The sequence below is a fragment of the Lepeophtheirus salmonis genome, chromosome 6 (genome assembly GCF_016086655.4).
Source record: "Lepeophtheirus salmonis chromosome 6, UVic_Lsal_1.4, whole genome shotgun sequence".
Classification (NCBI taxonomy): domain Eukaryota; kingdom Metazoa; phylum Arthropoda; class Copepoda; order Siphonostomatoida; family Caligidae; genus Lepeophtheirus; species Lepeophtheirus salmonis.
The window spans coordinates 54,301,792-54,320,300 of NC_052136.2; the positions used below are offsets into that span (position 1 = coordinate 54,301,792).

Sequence of the window (18,509 nt, forward strand, 5' to 3'; positions counted from 1 at the left end):
TATGAAAAAATACTTTTCTGATTCCATTTCATGCTTCTTTGTAAGTAATGTATAATTAATTTTTATTTTTGGAAAGGTAAAATAATATTCAAATTTTTGGAAGGAAAGAGATTTTTGTGAGATATATTTCTTAATGTATATTTTATCAAATTTATGATTACATTCTTGATTTGGATATTCAGTTATACACAAAAAAATTTTGCTTATTTCAATTTGATCACTTAAAAAGTAAAAAAAGAATTATATAAAAAATTTAATTGTAAGTGAAAGATGAAATGTTTACTTGAGGTACATAAAAAATAAATATATACATCGTAAATTTGTCCGACCGTAATTTTTCCCCTTTCTATCTCAAAATTGGAGACACTGAAGGAAAAAAGTGTATGTTCTATTTTCGAAACTTTTCAATACCGAGGAAATAATTTTATCGGTATAGTGAAGTGACGCGTGATACTTTATCATATAACATATATTTATATAGTTCACTTTTTAAGCAAGCTTATGGATATCCATGAAAAAATGGCGAAATAAATGAAATGAGTCGGATTTGCAACCTTCGACTCCTGTATAAGGTATTCCAGAAAGTAAATATATTGCTCTGAATCAAAATATATACGGGGTGTGTACGTTAGGTGTCTTTTCATATTTTCGGGCATAATTTATTCGGTAGGCTTGCTTTTTTTTTTTTTTTTTTTTTTTTTTGTAAACTCACCTGTTTCAGCAATTCAATATGTTAAGTTTGTTTGTGAGAGGTTAGAAGTGTTTGTTGTGTTTGGCGATTTTTTTTATTGAATAAAATGGATCAAAGAATTAACATTAAATTCTGTTTATAAAATAAAATTAAGTGCTCTAAAATACTGTAAATAATGAGAATGACATACAGTGAAACTGTTCTAAGTAAAAATAATCTTTGAAAGTAGTAAACACTCTTCCAATATGGGCAGGAAGATACTAATGACAAACTTCGTCCTGGACGCCCCAACCCCCATATTCACCGGATTTGCCCCTTGTGACTTTTTCTTGTTCCCAAAAATGAAGAGACTTATCAAAGGACGGAGATTTGCAATGATTGAGGATATAAAGAGTAAATCGCTGGAAGAGGTCAAGGCTATACCGAAAAGTGTTCATCAGAAGTGCATTGAGGATTGGAAAAAGTGTTGGCACAAGTCTATTGTTTCTGAGGGGGATGTCTTTGAATGGGACAACATCAATAATGATGAAAAAAGAAATATTAGTCCCTAAAAATATAAAGTCACCTTACTTTTTGAACACACCTCGTCTAAGAAAAAGTTGAAGTTCCTTAAATGAAGAGATGTGATCTCCTCTGGTTTCATCCCTCAATCCACGAAGCGACTCCTTCATTCACCAAAATACTCAATGAGGTACAAAATCACAGCCTCCTATACATAATGACAAATTTTATCTTCTTTCAAGATCCTCCAATGTGTTAATTGTCCGAATATCTCGAAAAATCGAGATTAGTCTCCATTAATCCATTAGAGCAATTATATACAGGGTGGTCCATTGAAATCTGAACACCTTCTCATTCGATAATACATGAAGGTTGAGTGTTTGAAATTAATTCATATTTCGATATATTAATTTATAAACAATTTGTCACAAAAATAAAATAAAATAAATAAACTAGAGTTAACTAGCTTACGTACAAGTAGAGAAAATGACAATTGAACATGGTCGAAGAATTTCCATTTGTGCTCTCAAAGTAGTAGGGCGTCTCCAAAACAATTGTCTTCGCCGTCAGCAAGTCTGAAACGATGGAGAGGAAGAAGGCTATGTCAAAAAGGCAAAACTATATCCAGAGGAGTTAAAGAAAACAGCCCAAGCCAATCCCCTCTAGAGTCCATGCAAAAGATCTTGTGATTTCATACTAGACTGTCCAGAGAGCTATCAAAACAATACGTGGAAAGAACCTTGTGAGGATGGAGAGGCCGCTTTTGACATTATCAATTAAATAACCCATTTTATCAGTTGCAAGAATCTTTTCAATGAGTTTTGAATGAGTCTTTTGAGTTATTTTGAACTTTTTATTTTTATTTTTGGCCCCACTACATCCTTGATGCCAACCCCCTTGATTACACCTTTTGATCACATGTTGAGAGGAAGGGCTACAGTGTCCGTTAGTCAAATACCGAGGCCCTCAAAGTCACTGTCAGCCAGCACTGGGGCGCAATGGCAGATAACCATATCCGCAGCAGATGTCAGGCCTTCCACTACTGTGTGGAAGGCATCATGCCACTCAGGGCAGCAACATTAATGATTAAGAGAGCACAAACAATATTTAGAGTATTATTTTTGATGAAATTTTAATGTTAATTATTCAATTTTATCTTGTGGAATTACAAAATTCAAAGTGTTCAGCTGGCAAACTAATTCAGTGTACCCATAAGTTATTAATATATTTTTTCATAATGCCTTGTATATTTTTCAAATAATTGATTTAATATTAACGAGTCATATATAAATCTAATGTGTATTTCATCAGTAATAGTTATAATTATACGAGAATAAACTTGTTATTAAAAGGGTTAAGGAATTTAAAATTACTTTTTTGGATTGATGTATTTATTTTATGTCAAAAGTTAATTTTAAGAAAAAGTTAAGTTCTTTTAGACATTCTTCAAAACATTTTTTTAATTCAACTCTATCTTTTATTTATAAAATTATTATTTCTTGCGCTGTCAAGGCTATCAAACTTTAAATAAAAAATAATTGTTAAATGCAAAATGACATATTGAATTTAAAAAAATCGTATAGCTAAACAAAGAAAAAGTTATAAATATTTTTATTTTCAATCTCAAATCACAAAAAAAAACACTTCATGTTTTTAACTTTATAATCTGTCACTTTAGTCATAATATTTGTCTTGTTCTACAATTTTCCAATGACAAATCTTTATTCAATTTCATTTTTATGTATGGATGTACATTCTAGGGCCGTTTGAAAAGTACGTGTTAGGTCGGAGAGATATGCCTTCGTATAACTAACAAGGTTAGGTTTAGTTAGTAGTATTTCTTGGAAGAACACACAACAACTTTCAGCCAGAATGGTTTATGTTTTTGGGATTCGTTTGAATCGAGGAATTGCCGTAACAATAATTGATGTTATCTTTTGGATTCGCGAAGAATAAGACTCATTGACTATCTGGAAAAGGGTAAAACTATTACAGGTGCACCTTATTCATCATTGTTGGACCGTTTGAAAACCAAGCTGTAAGAAAAACGCCCCAATTGGTCCACAAAAACTTCATTTTCCATCTCGACAATGCACCAGCTCACATCTCAGCAGTTGTGGTCGCAAAATTAATGGAAATAAGGTTCCAACTCGAGATGCCCACAGCACTAGCAATCTCAAGCACCTTAACTCTTTTGTCATTTATTACCATATCATGGATTTTATTAATGATTTTATTAATGATTTTATTAATGATTTCTGGAGTAGAAAGCTCAATAGGGCGTTCAGAACGTCCCCTCCAAAAATGTTGAAGCCAATTATAAACTGTTCTAATTAAAGATGCAGAGACTCTATAATATTTATGATGCTTCTTTTTAGTCTTTTGAGATGTTTTGCCTTTTATAAATTAATGTTTAATCAATACACAAAAAAATTTTTCCTCCATATTCTGAAAATCACTCCACTTCCTCGATTCAAAAGAATGCCAAACAGAAAGAAATAGACAGATCTGGCTCCCCAAATCCCCAAAAAATAAACCAATCTGGTAGAAAGTTGGTGTGTGTTCTTCCAAGAGTTACTACTAACTGAACACAACCGTGATACGTACCAGTAGTGCCATCTCTCTGGCATTACACGGACTTTACAAAACACCCTCATATGTAAATTTAATTTTTTTTAAATATGGATTTATATGCAAATTCTTTTTATATCCAAAAAATAAGAGTAGCACTAATTTTCATGCTATCTTTTAGCATATAGAATGTACATGCATGCATATGTATATTAATAAATATATGTTAATGAATGCATTCAAAATTAATTTTAAACCCTTGGTGGGGTTTATATAACTTTATTTAACATGATTTATTTTAAATTGAGTAGTGCATTTATCATATATGAATGGGATATTATGATTTATGAAGAATATAAATTAAATACACACTTAAAATATATCAACACAACTTTATTTTTTATAGCCACTCATTAATTTTGTGGTGCTTTTGTAGCCCCAATTTCTATACAAACGTATGTTCTTAATAATTTACTGGAATATAATCCTTGAACAAACATTACTTGAAATAATAGGTACTGCACTAGAGGGAGAGAGGCAGTGGACCCTGCAGATTTATAACCTTATAGCCTCACAAAATTGGTCTCTGTCCATATATGGATTTGTGTTTCATCGTTAAATTTACATTACAGAATATGATAAAGCCTTGTAACAGCTATCATATTCAAACACCTAATCTGTTCAAGCGTTGTGAGTTAATAGAAATAGAGTTCCATTAAACGATCGTTTTTTTAACTTCATTTAAAATATCTATGGTACAAAAATATTTTCGATCAGTTTGAGTGTATTTGTTAATTGGATTTTCTTTTTTTAGGCAAGTTTTCTCTCTAAAGTAATCTAAAAGTACATAACCTTTCTGACATATAGTTTAAATTATTTGATTGGTATCACAAACTGAAAAACACCCTCTTTCTTAAAATTCTAAATATTCGAAGTTTTGAATAACAATGCAATACTACATTATCCTAATTTGTAAACATTTCTCCAATTTTCAGTCCTCATTGATTGAATGCAACTGAAGGTTTTTTTTTTGACTCAATAAAAAATTGGAAAATTTTGACGTAAAATTTCGATTTCCTAAAATTAAGACCCAATATATTTTCTTGAATCATTCAAAATGTTTAAATCAGGTATTTAAAAATATTAAACAGTTTAAAAGTGTATTGAAACAATTTCCACATATAATCATATTTTTTAAGCAGCTTATATTAATTACCATGTTCCAACACGGTGTTCCCTTTTGACTATTATCAATCAGGGACATTAGCATTAACACACAATTGTATTATGTTTGAATATAATTTTAATTGTATACATCTTTTATCAGCTGGCATTGGCTCTTATTCGTGAAATTTTAATATTTTTAAGCAGTGAACATAACTTTATTACTAAATGATGAATAATCTAGTCGTTGAAATGAATGAGGTTATTGACAATCTAAATAGTAATTTCAGTCATTAAATTTTTATTTTTCAAAGAAAATAAATTTAAATGCTTTAAAGATGATTGATTATGTAAAGTACAGATACCGAAAGAAAAACACGTATGGCTCAAATAAATAAATTTTAATATTTGAACCCGTCTAAAAAGGAAAATAAGTACATTTAGTTGTAACGTTTTTTATTTGGGAAAAATGAATACAAATTATTGGTATGTCAAAAGGTTCCGCCCTCTCCCTAATCTATGATCCTTTTTTCATTAGCATGTATACATATATATTCATTTTTATATATATATGAATAATATTTTTTAGCAATTATGTTAAAAAGAGTATAAAGTAAAAATATAAATACCTAATCATTGATTTTATATAATGATGATTTACTTCCTTTAATATTAAAACTTATATCCCAAAATTTGTGATTATTGATAACTTCAAAACTTAATTGACAGGCTCCATGTGTATTTTTTAAAGTAAGATAGGTATTCAGTAACCGGAACATAACATCTTGGAGGGCAATTAAAATAGAAAACCTAATTAGTGATACAAATAATGTTGTCATAATGCCAATTTTGTCTGGGCTAAATATATAAAATCTCAAATGCGCAGTCTCGGAAATTTTGTGATTTTGGTAGGTGGGTGGGTCATTTTTATTTATATACGTAAGGGGTTACCCAGTTGTGCAGACCCATATTTCTTCTTCTAGATCTTATCTGATATATTTAAAACTCTTATTTATAAGTATTAAACCCAGAGTGAAGTGAAAATCATTCAGCCAGTTTTGTTTAAATCACAAATTCTAAAATAGGTGTTATAATTTTATAAAAAGACACAATGACAATTTTACGGTTTTTAATTCTCTTTGAGAATACATTCGCAAATTGTCGACAATAATAAAAAATATGACATCTTTTTACCATTAACGAAGCACATTTGGAGGAATCTATTATTATTTATTCCTTCATTGTTAAGCAATATTAAATGAAGCAAATAATATATTATTCAGTCACTAGGGGATTCATTTTGAATGTTCAATTACCAATGAATTTTTGAAATAAAATAATGTAAGAGGAAAATAAACGATTGCATGATTGATCACAATTGTAATAAATGTAAAAGCAAGTCTTTATTTTGACTATTTCAACAAGGAAAAGTAGGAAAACTTATGAAAAAAAACAACAACAAAAAAACAGATATTCCCATGAGTCGAAAGTAAATATTTATTTAAATGTTCCAAAATTACCTCCAAATAATTTTACAAAAATATATATATTTAAATAAATACATAAATCAATAAATATTGGATAGTCTTTATAGAAACACTTAAGCCTTTCATTTTTATATGTAAATTTATTTGTGCTCCGACTCAGTCCAACAATGAATTATTTCTCGTTCTGGTATAAAGTTATTCCTTCTACATAGATCAAAATTGAACCATTCTTAGACTGTGAGTCGAAAGTTCTATCTGAACCACTCTGCAATGAGTCATATAAGGCATTGTATGTCGTCATGGATATTATGTTGCTCATTTGAAATTACAATATTTGGTTATCATCAACAGTTCATGATAATATCGTTCCAGATTGAAACTCTAGATGAGGCTTATTAAGACCGACTTTATTATGGTATCAACCATATTCTCAAGAATGGTTCAAAACCAAAAATGATTGGTTTCAAAAGATTATGAGAGCACATAAGTATAAAGTATCCATGTATTCATAAGCCCATAATAATTTTTTGTGAGAGTTTTAAGTGTAAGGGCTTATTGGACTCAATGTATGAGGGTTGTCTGAAATTTTTTTGACCTAACAAAGATACAAGACATTTTTCCTGATTTTGTTATTTATTTCCAACATAGTCTCATTCTAATTAAACATTTCTCCCTTGATGGTAACATCTCTGTAAACCCTCAAAATAGTAGACGTCGTTTTTCTCCGCAAAATAATTAAAATAATTTTTAAGGTGCGTGATTGCCTCTGCATTTGACAAAAATCTTTGCTCTCCACCATTTTGACTATGATTATTATCCCTTTTCAACGCAGAAAATATATAAATAATGTAAAAACATTTAGAGTCTGTTTAAATGTAGTGACGTTATAAACTATTAGTTTAAATGAAAGTCAATTTGGTGCATCAGGGTTACATATTTGTAGAATATATATTTAAGTTAGAATTTTTATTAAATAAAAATTATATTGTTTAAATTTTTGTACAGACATCGTGTTGGTAAGTTATAGAGGGCTTTGAAGATTCTACTCATTTTTGTTACTGAACTTCAAATGGAAAATCAGACTATTAAATTCCTTTTTTTTCAAAAAAAAGTTTATTATAAGTTTTATAGTACACTGTATTTTTTTTTATCAACTTATAATTTTAATCAATTTTGGTGTAAGCCGTCTGTATCCTGTTGAGAATCATTGTGGTTTATCAACCACCTATTCTCGCTTACTAAAACAATACACATTTTAATTAATAATATTTTCGAATTAAATTTATTTATTATCATATCTATAAGTTTTATTAAATTATTTGAAATACTTACTGAGTTTTATGATTATAAAAGTATGACTTCAAAAACCATAATTGATGATAAAAATATTCTATTTTTGAAATTATATTCCTACCAATTGAAGGCATTTATTTACTAAAACTATAACGGGCCATCTACATTAAACGTTAATAAAATGGAGAATAAATAGACGTTTGCCCTTTAGAAAGTGACAATTTCTCCATTAATATTTTCGGTTGAATATTTTACGTTCGAGTAACACACATGAGTCTGAATTACATTTTATTTAATGAGATAAAGGAAACTCTCCTGATAGTCTGTTTTTTTAAACAAGCATTAGGCATCTCCAGGACCACCGTCTACGCGACCAACATGCACGAAACGTTAGAGACAGGAGAAAGGGTTTGTTAAATAGGCCAAACTGGACCCTAAGAACTTAAAGAAAACACCCTAAGGCAAACTTCTCAAATCTTTAATGGTCCATACAAGAAATCTAGGGGTTTCACCCTTTCTGAGAGCTATAAAAAATGGGTTGAAAGGGCCATGTGAGGTTAAAGAGACCACTTTCGACACAAACAATGAAAGAAACCTATCTTATCCGTCCAAGTCTTTTTGAATGAGTCTTTTAAGTTCTTTGGAATTCTTTTTGACATTTTTGATCCCCCTTCCGCCCTGATGGCATCCTTCTCGAATACAACTTTTGGGTGCATGTCGAGGAGCCCCTAAACTCTTTGTCAGCCAGTGCTGGACGCCATGACAGAAAAGTACATCGGCAGCTCGTCCCAGGCCTTCTGCACCACTTAAGAACCGTCATTGTCGTTAAGGACAACTAAATTAATGATTAAGAGAGCTCTTACACACATCTGTTTATAATATTAATTTTGTTGAAATTGTATTGTAAATTATTAAATTAAATGTTATTGATGTTTAAAATTCAAAGCGTTCAGATTTTAATGGACCGATCAATATGTACACATTTGGTCTAGGAAGTGTTATATATTCAGTTGAAAAAAGGAATGCCAAAGTAGAAAAGTAAAGAAATTAATTCATTTATGAGAGTCTTGCCAATTGTATAAAAATATATTTTTGTGTTACTCATACTTAAATTTATAAATGCAAATTGTATATTTATTAATAATAACTATAATTTCCCTACTATTTATGTACGTAAACATTCATAAAAAGCTATTATTATACTAACAAGTTTAACTTTTGCAATAGTCATAATTGGAAAAAAATTATAAAGTTCTGCATAAAGGCAGTGTAATTTGATGTCATCGTAAACAAACAGTTTATGTAGAACAATAGATGATTTTATTGAACAGTTGACCCAAAAACTATATTTTCATTACTGTTGAACATACATATATATTTATATACAAGGGGCCTCTAAAAAGTCTCCGACCTGAACGTGAAGATGACATCACTCAAAAATAAAAGCTTGTCTTATCTATCAAGTATATGTTGACAGTTACTCATTAATATTTCAGCTATTTTCAGCCCGCAGTTGTTAGCTATCAAAGTGGATATGAGTATTTTTGTGAAAGTGTACAAAACGAAAATCGAGCCGTCATTAAATATTGTTTTTAAAAGTGTAACTTTTAAATAGATTAGAACAATAGAAAACATAGTGTTATGTTAAAATTTAAAGCATCTAAATCAATCCAAATCGAAGTAATTTAGCCAAAAACAAATAATGTCGCGGTCAACAATTATTTTGAAGAGAAAAACGCATAATACTATTTAGAAAGGTAATAAAGATGGGAGCGTCGCTGAGAGAAATGTGTGAGTTACAAGGAGATCCTATTAAAAATATAAATTGAGAGAAAATTTCTTTTATCTTTGTTATAAGCTTTTCCAACCATCTTCGTATTTTTATTTATATTTTAAAATTATATTCTAACTTTATGGCTATAATTCTGAAGAGATCCTTATCTATTTCAATTCTAAAATCTTAAGTCCTACTTTGATAAATCATGTTCTTTCATTTATCAACAACAAAAAGGGTATTTTATTTTGAAAGGGTGTTGAAACAATATTTTTCTTACATTTTTCTAGTATCCAAAATCCAAACGTCCAGAGGATGATTCCAATTGCTACAAAGAAGCAAGTTGGTTGACCAATACATTCAAAAACTACTCATAAGATATAAAAAAAAGATTCCACGATAATATACTCCTGAGGCACAGGTAGGAAACTCCAGGGGAAGGGTCGAAGTGAGTGCAACAAAATCTATGATTGTATGAAATTAATAAAGGATATGTATATATAAAAGGTATAATAAAAAGACAAAAATCTATTATTTTCCCTATAGATATTATTAGTAATCTGGATCTTACATTGTATAATCCCTATTTGGTTAAAATAGATGTCATTAGAAAGATGAGACTTCGTCTTATAAGTACTTATTACACAATTTTATTATTCCTTGGCTCCGTATTGTTTAATCGAGCATCTAAAATGGGCACAAGCAAAGAGAAAATATGCTATAATTTACGGTTTTCTTTAATAAAGGCAAAAATGTAAGCTTGGTGGCTAAAGATGTAAATATTTATTGTCCATTTACTCTAAACACCAATACTACGCAATTTTGGTTTCTGTAATTTTGATATCAAAGATGTTCCACACTCTGGTAGACCAATTGTTGCAAACATCGATAAAATTATGGAAATAGTAGAAAGCTGACCGTCCTGTAACCACAGTTTTAATTGCTCAAGAGGTACACTTTACACAAAGAATCGTTTGTAACCACATAAATAAGGTTGGACGCCTCACGAGTTAACTAGAAAACCCCTCATGGACTAAATTTCCATCTGCAAATCCCTGCTTAATCGTAATAGACTCGATCCAACTCTGAAGCAGATGGTTACTGGTGATAAAAAGCGAGTAATTCACAACAACATCAAGTGAGAATGGTCGTGGTCCAATAACTTTGAGCAGGTGCAAACGTTGGCTAAGCCAAGATAAACGGCCAAGAAGAGTTTTCTGTGTGCTTGGTGGGAATAATCTACTAGCTGTTCTTTTATGGTCAAACTCTTAATTCAGAGTTGTACTGTCAACAATGGGACAGTAGTAAGGATCCATGTCTCAAAAGCGGCCTTCTGTGGCCAATATGAGAAGAATTGTGTTCCATCAGGACAACACCAGGGCACACACATTTATATTGACTCGTTGGAAGTTCCGGGAGCTTGTTTTGGAGGTTCTTATAGTCTGGACCTGGCACCTTTTGATAACAACATGTTCCTCTCTATGACTAATGATTTTGTAGATGAATAATTCGCCTCAAAAGAACCTTCTGACCAATGTAGTATTCGATCCAATATCCGTTTCTGTTTCACTTTAATAGATTTTCATTATATTCTTTACTCATTCAAATACACGTTGCTACTAATTACAAAAGATACTTATTTAGCGGGAATACAATAAACAAAAAGAAAACAATAATAGATGAAAAACGGGTTAATCTGCAAAATTAGTCATCCTTTCTATTCGCACTACATATGTTGATATCAATAATATCAATCTTATATAGAAATAAACATTTTTTCAGACAGGAATGTCATATTTGATATTACTTTATACAACCATCATATACAAATATTCCTTTTCTTTTTTAATATTTGGAACAAGGTCGATACAATATTTTTATTTCTTAGAACAGCGTGACAACTTAATTTATGAAATTAAGATATTGCATCGACGAAGCACGTCATATTAAAAAAGATAAGTCGAATAAAAATCCAGGGCTGTAAGTCCTAAGCATTTTTAGCATGCAAGTTTGGTTGTTGTTGGCAACCTGAGGAGTATTTTTTACAACAGATTCCATTACCCAAATTTTGCATCCAAACATAAACTAAATATTGTGTGAATATAAGAAAAAATTTCCATTGCAATTTTTCACTTGTTTCATGCAAATAATTCTAATAAAAATCAAATTTTTGCAAACGTTTGAGTAAATAGTTGACATTTATAATATAAATACATAATTATTTATAAATCCATCAAAAAAATATTATTTTATTTCGGTGAATATATTAGGCACGTTGTAAAGTTTATAAGCTGACAAGTAGATGATGTCACTAAATTTATTTAATTTGATTTTTATTAGTTTTAACCTTTGAACAGTACGTGTACAAGTTATTCAGATGTCGAACAATTGTGAGATACAACATTGTGAAAGAAGCAACTTTTGTTATTCATAAGAGTTAGATACATAAAATTTCGTGAGTTAATAATTGCTTTTTTGTGAAAAATAAAATAGTTTTAAAGCCAAGGATTGGCTTAATGAACATTAGTACGTCCATGAATTGTTAAACAATAGTATACTAAATTCAAATACGGCGAAATGATCGTCGATGACGATGCACACAAGTGAACGTCCGAAAGAGGAAGATACCAACGACAACATCAAAAAAGTTCACAATTAGATAATAAATACTCTTTTAAATATAAATAGAACGTGATGGACTTATTGTCTATGAAATTTTGGATATATAAAAGCTGTGTGCTAAGTGGATGACATGCAAGCTCATAATCAATCAACAGCAACAATATATTCATGATTCCGAAATATTTTTAGTAAAATTCAAATATAAGATTTTTTTTTTTAATATGTGGCTATGGACAAAAAGTGCCTCCCTCAATACACTCTAAAGTCTAATTAACTATCAGTTGAGTGGACTGAACGTGATGATACCAATTCAACGCGTGGAAGGACGCAACAGTCCACTAGCAAGGTTATGGCATCAGCAATCTGGGATGTGAAGGATATCATATTTATTGTGTACCTCAAAAATTATAGAACCATCAATAGAAATTATGACATTACATTGTTGGAGTGCTTGAAGGATAGAACCAAGAAAAAATGGCAACATTTGAAGAAAAAAAAACTTTGTTTCACTAAGCCACTATCTCATAAATCACTGAACACAATGGCAAAGTTGGATGGATTAGGCTACGAATAGCTTTACCATCCATGGTTTTCTCCAAATCTGGCTCCAAATCACTTTTTCGTATTTAAAAACTTTAAAAAAAAAAATAGGTAATAAATATTCAGAAGTAAAGAAGAGATATTCAACAATACTGAGGCCTATTTTGAGACTAAAATGAAGTTATATTTTAAAAATGTTATCATTTAATTGTATCACTCACTGCTATTATCGTTGTATCGTTTTCAATGATAATTATATTGAACAACTAAATTGAATTTTTCCAACAAAATATGGTTTACTATATTAGCCTACATATTTTTTAGCTGACTTGTTAAATCATATTTACGAATATTATAATTAAATTTATGTAAGAGTTAGTCATACTATAAATGGTATAATGCATACATGTAATTAGTGTTATATGTATATAAGACGGTGACCGCCGGAAGTTACATCCTGCAGAAGTTTCGCCCTCATACATATAGCATAGCATAAATGTATCTTCCAAATATAATTTAAGGTCTTTCTTTACGTAAAGTCTTTTGTAATTAATTATGAAATTATGGTATTTTGAAGTTATTAATTTGAAATAATTGTTATTTCTTATTATAATAAATTCGAGCCATTTTTTTACCGTTGTAGTTTAGCCATAAATTACTTAACATCTGAATGGACACAAGTCCCACAACTTCGTTGTTAGAACTTTTAAAATAAGTAACAAACAATTCTTCTTTTTAATTACAATTGTAAAAGAGAAGGATTAATTCTTTTAAAAAGTGATGAATCATGTACGCAGAGATAGGGACTTATCTGATCATCCATATAAAACTTTCAATCTAACTAATCAATCATGGAATTGCGGATCGGCTGGTGAAAGATTATGTGGGAAAATTTCATTTTTTGGAGATAAAACTTGAAAGAGTCCAACAAAGGAAACAAAATCAAGTATGATCAAACTTTTAATTGCAGCTCGTCTTTATTAGTGAGTATGGGGAAGGACCTTTTATTAAACTACTTCGTAGGAAGACATTTTTTGAGGGAATATCCATAACAAACATAACTAAGAGATTGTCAGTTCCTTCGTAGTTTGTCCCGTTTCTCTTTTATTGGAGAAGAGCGTCTCTTGATGAACCCGTTGTAATCTATAGATGGCTTCACAAAAAGTAATTGATGAATCTCCTCTTGTATTTGTATTTTGATTTGAACTTCCTTTCCTAAATCATTAAAAGTGTTGAAAATAGTTTTTAAAATTTATTTTCCAAGGTATATGTTTGCAGATCATTTTTGAAGAATTTATTATCAAAGATGTCCCATCCTTCCATGCACATATTTATTGAGAGAGGGTATATCTGCTTGAATATGTACTTTTAACCTCAGGAATTTAGACTTATTATATGAATCAAGAACCTCACTCTAGATTATTTTACATATTAAGCATAAATTAGTCTCAATTTTGCCTATTTTAATGCAACAAATCGTTATTATCTTCACTGCTTAAACTGAAGACACGGCACATAATGAAGTTGGGTTGATACTTCTTTCCTTTCAAAGATATTTTCTGATTACGAACTGTGTGTTCAATAAGAAGTTGATGATGTGATTCCTGGCGCCATATTTGTTGTGCTCCTTATTGGTAAGGGGCCTTCCTGAATGGCCTCCCATTAGTGAGCTTATTGGCGATATGATAAGACTTCATTAGTCTTAATCTCATGATGTTTAATTTGTTTTATGTTTATATATTTTATTCCTCTGAACTCTCTCATCAGAAGTAGAACGGTTTAAAAAGAAGTCGTTTCGAACTCTTTATAAAAAGATTCAACATTCATGTTGAATATTTTCTATTTTAGGATACATTACAAAGGAATTAAATGCGCTTATTTTACACTAATGAATGCAAAAATGCAATACAAATGATTTCAAGTAGGGAGGAGACTCATTTAAACCTTAAATTATAAGTGGAAAATACATTAATGCTAAAATATATGTACGAGGGCGAAACTTTGGCAGGAAAAAACTTCACAGGGCGAAACTGCCTGGGGCGTAAAATCCTAGAACTTTATTAAACTGTAACAAAATGAAAAAAGTTGGGAATTTGGTTTTACCCCATTTTTTATTTTACATTTTATTCCTTTAAACAAAAAAATTAACATCAAACATCCAAAAAAATGATCATTCATGGACGTGTATTGATTTGAAAATCTGTAAAATGTCGAGAGAAAGAAAATTTTGTTTCATTAAAATTATAGATTTTAATCCAGTTACAAAAATTTTATTTGGTCAAGTATTATAGATAGATCACATATTTTTAAACAATATTTTTACAATCATCCTCTAACTTTCCTTATTGTATGGGTATTTTAATTCCAAGACGTGATGCCAATAAATATTTATTATCTTCCGGTACCGCATGTTATGCGCATTCATTTTGAGGTTTTTCTTCATTTTTATTGCTCAAATCTTATTTTTTGATGCAAAATGTGTGATGTATTATTACTAAATATAATTTTGTTACTCATTTATGCCAAATAAGAGACCCTAATGCATCTATTTATGATTTAGAAAAAAATGTAAGATATTTTTTGTTAAATACCACCTTTTATATATTATTACTTAATTTCTAGTGTTAATTTTTTTTTGTTTAAACTTATTTTCATATTTATATTCTATAAATTTGATATTTTTCATATATCCGGCGATACTAAATTCACAACTTTTATCATTACTATACACTCTAATATATATACATATAAAATAAACAGGTTGTTGATATACCCATCTAAGTGTATATTGAAAAATAATCTTGTGAAATAAGCTTATATAAATTAATTATTCATGAATACAAAGCCTATCAATACTAAATAAAATACAAGCATTAATTATTCAATGATTTTTGAAAAAATTGATTCTACATCAGCCGTTTGCAAACTTTACTAACCAAATGAGATTATATCAAGATATTTAAGTACATAACTGAATATAGAACACCGTAATTATACAATATTTAAATTATTTATAATATCTCTTTATATATCACCAAAGGAATGTCACGTATCACCAATACAATATGCACCAGAGGTTGAGAGTCACTGTTTACATATTCTGTAAGTAGATCATTGTGAATAAACGTAGAAACTTTGTCTCTACGCAGAAATAAGATAATAATCATTCAGGCTCATAATGACTTTTATATATATTTTTTACATTTTGACAAAAATAGACGTTATTGATTGATAGTAGTGGGAAATGGGAAGTAAGGAATTAAAACAAAAAAAGGTATTTCCATATAAATGTATTATTATGCGTTCATATATATTTTGAGTACATATTTTTAGAATATATTAATGTATTCATATTGAATTAAGCCTCCATAAGGGAACTGTGATATTATAAACCACGAGATTTATGAGAAGGATTCTTATTCTTTGAATCTACATTTTGATGCAAATATTTTTCAGTACGCTCTTGAAACATTAAATTTGACTAATACAATTAATTATTTATCAAGATAATGCATTTTTCAGGGTTTCTTTGCATATTTAGCAATATTTAATTAAGTTTTTATATGTATACTTACTATTTTATTTGATGTTTACTCAATTTAATTACCTCTTTTGCTTAAAATCCGAGTTATTGTTTTTAATGTGAGGACTAAGGGTACAATGGCGGCTAAAAAAATGAATATTATATTTGGTGTTTTATCTGTCCTTATTTATTTGGACCAGTTCCAGGAATTTTTTTCGTTATTTTGAAATTTTTTGCATATTAAAAAAATTTACTCCATTGCATAATTTGATCGAATGACATAATTTTTGGTATTTCATTTGAGGGGACTAGAGCCCCTCCAGTCCACCCTCTGCGGACGTTTCTGAGTTCACATGGTCTATAGGACGGACATTACTAGAACTGATCAAACAAAGAAAAAAAAAGTTGACTCACCTCATCAAAGATCAAACTATATAAGTTTTTGGGATTGATATGCAGCACTGAAGGATCTTTGTATTCTGAAATTAATGAAATTATTGATAATAACTATAAAATTTAAGTAGGAATTAAGATCAATTTCTGCCCCTTTGTGTGGGTGTGTTCCTTGCCGTATAGTTGTATAATGTAGGTAGGGATGTACTATGGTAAACAGTAATAAATTCTAAATACTAACTAACTAACTATCCAGGAATGAACTGGAAGTGAATACAGTCTTCAGTCCTAAATAAATACAAACACAACTCAAATTATATGCATTAATTTGTATATTAATACACATAACCACATCAAAAACTAATAAGTACTACTTTGATGTCCAAACCCCACATAACTTAATGAATATATAATATATATTTTTATCAAAGGTAAAAATTTAATGTTTTACTATTAGAATATCGAATTATATCTTGTTTTATCCCATACTGAAATTGTTCAAATTGTTATAAACTAAGGATTTAAAAAAAATAATATTTACGTGTGGAAAATAGAAGGCGTAGTTAAAAAAATTATACATAATTTTAATGAAATAATTATTATAATATTTTAACAATTTATTATGTAATTAAATAAGTTTCATTTATGTGGTTTCTTTCCAAACAACTCATTAAGCGTGTAATGGAAAGGACGTTTACTAACTGAGATTTAAGGATATCAAAAGCGATATTGGGAGTGGAGCTATGCAATCCAAGTATTTAGTTGTATAATCTATACAATTTATCATTGTATAGATTATTTATAAAACATTTTTTCCCCTCCTAAATCTCAAATGCATACGCCCAATTTATTTTTTCTTTCTATAAAACAAGGATAACAGGTGCAGAATTCAGCAAAGATTTTACTATGATTTGAGCGTAGGGGGAACAATATCATTGCATATTTACTTTTTTTTAGCCCAATATCCATACTTTTATTTATAATTTGGACAAAAAAAACAATCCTTACACATATCCTATATGGGTTAAAGAAACTAAAAATAAGAAGAAAAACGACAATAAAAAGCACAGCTTTTTTTCATTTTTCCCCCCATATTCAAGTACCCAAAAGTCGGAATTAACGACCATTGTCGGAAAAATTAGCTAAAACGTCGAGTTCTTTCTCTATTACACCTTCCAAATTTGTTGGTTTAGAGTTCTTTTTACATCTGCAAAAATATATCATAACCTGCACTTTACTGATGATGTCCTCCAACTTAAAAGCCATGTGAAGATTCGGATCGATGGCCACCGCCAAAACAGCTCTGACGTTGAAACTTTCTTTTAATTTTACATTACACATTTTTACCAAAGGACTCACCCTATTACGCTCGTAGAAAACATGTGCTGACGTTTCTATTTTCTCTCTACAGAATGTGCAGTACATACTCTCATCCTCGATATTTGACAGTTCGTATAAATTAAGAAGGTAGCTATTCTATTTGGAGCCATTTTTGCTTTGATGAATTAAAATTGTTTTTTAATGGAACTTTTTTATTGAAGTCAACTCTTGGGAGACCTAGTCTATCACATTTTATACTTAAATGAAAATTTAAATAGTGCTATTTGATTGATTTGCCCCTTAGTAATTATTTTATCATTCGAATCATCTCAGAGTAATTGAACATAACAGGAATAGTTTCAGCTGTTTTTTCTGCTCGACACGATTCAAAAGAAAATATGTCGATTTTTTTAATTTCATTTATTGTTATGTAATTCCAAAAAGACCTTCATTTTAAACACTGTTAGTACATGGAAAAAAAGATTGATAGTCTATTTTACAAATATAGATGTTTTATACATTCCTTAATATAGTTATAATTTTTGAAAGACAGAAACGTTGGAACTAATTCTTACTATTATCATTATAACCTCGAAGACAATTTTTAAATTCAATTCAACAAAAAGGTTG

General features: G+C 29.6%; 1 long non-coding RNA gene across 1 annotated transcript; it reads right to left on the minus strand.

Moving 5' to 3' along the window:
- Positions 1-780: 780 nt before the first annotated feature.
- Positions 781-11,071, minus strand: LOC121120958 (uncharacterized). Its single transcript, XR_005865281.2, has 3 exons — positions 10,053-11,071; positions 9,762-9,945; positions 781-1,539 (listed from the first exon to the last, which is right to left on the minus strand). It is a non-coding gene; the product is annotated as an uncharacterized lncRNA (long non-coding RNA).
- Between the last annotated feature and the right edge of the window lie 7,438 nt (positions 11,072-18,509).